Source organism: Arachis hypogaea, chromosome 10 (assembly GCF_003086295.3).
Source record: "Arachis hypogaea cultivar Tifrunner chromosome 10, arahy.Tifrunner.gnm2.J5K5, whole genome shotgun sequence".
Taxonomy (NCBI): domain Eukaryota; kingdom Viridiplantae; phylum Streptophyta; class Magnoliopsida; order Fabales; family Fabaceae; genus Arachis; species Arachis hypogaea.
This window is the reverse complement of record NC_092045.1, coordinates 29,483,184-29,484,508: the sequence shown is the minus strand read 5'-3', so window position 1 is coordinate 29,484,508 and position 1,325 is coordinate 29,483,184. Positions and strand designations below refer to the sequence as shown.

The following is a 1,325-nucleotide window of genomic DNA, read 5'->3' as shown; positions in this document are numbered from 1 at the left end:
TGCTATTGCTAAACCTGTTTCTTCCACCATTATTATTGTTGAAACCTTGTTGAGGTCTCTGTTGATCCTTCCATGAAAAGTTTGGATGATTTCTCCATGAAGGATTATAGGTGTTTCCATAGGGTTCTCCCATGTAATTCACCTCTTCCATTGAAGGGTTCTCAGGATCATAAGCTTCTTCCTCAGATGAAGCTTCCTTAGTACTGCTTGGTGCATTTTGCATTCCAGACAGACTTTGAGAAATCATATTGACTTGTTGAGTCAATATTTTGTTCTGAGCCAATATGGCATTCAGAGTGTCAATCTCAAGAACTCCTTTCTTTTGACTAGTCCCATTGTTCACAGGATTCCTTTCAGAAGTGTACATGAATTGGTTATTTGCAACCATTTCAATCAGCTCTTGAGCTTCTGTAGGCGTCTTCTTCAGATGAAGAGAGCCTCCAGCAGAGCTATCCAAAGACATCTTGGATAGTTCAGAGAGACCATCATAGAAAATACCTATGATGCTCCATTCAGAAAGCATATCAGAAGGACACTTTCTGATTAATTGTTTGTATCTTTCCCAAGCTTCATAGAGGGATTCTCCTTCCTTCTGTCTGAAGGTTTGGACTTCCACTCTAAGCTTACTCAATTTTTGAGGTGGAAAGAACTTTGCCAAGAAGGCATTGACCAGCTTTTCCCAAGAGTCCAGGCTTTCTTTAGGTTGTGAGTCCAACCATGTCCTAGCTCTGTCTCTTACAGCAAAAGGGAATAGCATGAGTCTATAGACCTCAGGGTCAACCCCATTAGTCTTGACAGTGTCACAGATTTGCAAGAATTCAGCTAAAAACTGATGAGGATCTTCCAATGGAAGTCCATGGAACTTGCAATTCTGTTGCATTAGAGAAACTAATTGAGGTTTAAGCTCAAAGTTGTTTGCTCCAATGGCAGGGATAGCGATGCTTCTCCCATAGAAGTCGGGAGTAGGTGCAGTAAAGTCACCCAGCACCTTCCTTGCATTGTTGGCATTTTTGTTGTTTTCGGCTGCCATGAGTTCTTCTTCTTTGAAGATTTCTGTTAGGTCCTCTACAGAAAATTGTGCCTTAGCTTCTCTTAGCTTTCACTTCAAGGTCCTTTCAGGTTTAGGATCAGCCTCAACAAGAATGCTTTTGTCTTTGCTCCTGCTCATAAGAAAGAGAAGAGAACAAGAAAATGTGGAATCCTCTATGTCACAGTATAGAGATTCCTTGAGGTGTCAGAGGAAAAGAAAAATAGAAGACAGAAGTAGAAAATTCGAACTTATCAAAGAAGATGGAGTTCGAATTTTGCATTAAGGAATAGTGTTA

At 40.5% G+C, this 1,325-nt stretch overlaps 1 non-coding gene across 1 annotated transcript; it reads left to right on the top strand.

Annotated features, from left to right (window-relative positions):
• Positions 1 to 517: 517 nt before the first annotated feature.
• On the top strand, positions 518 to 625 carry LOC112719230 (small nucleolar RNA R71). Its single transcript, XR_003161540.1, has one exon. It is a non-coding gene; the product is annotated as a small nucleolar RNA R71 (small nucleolar RNA).
• Positions 626 to 1,325: the final 700 nt, after the last annotated feature.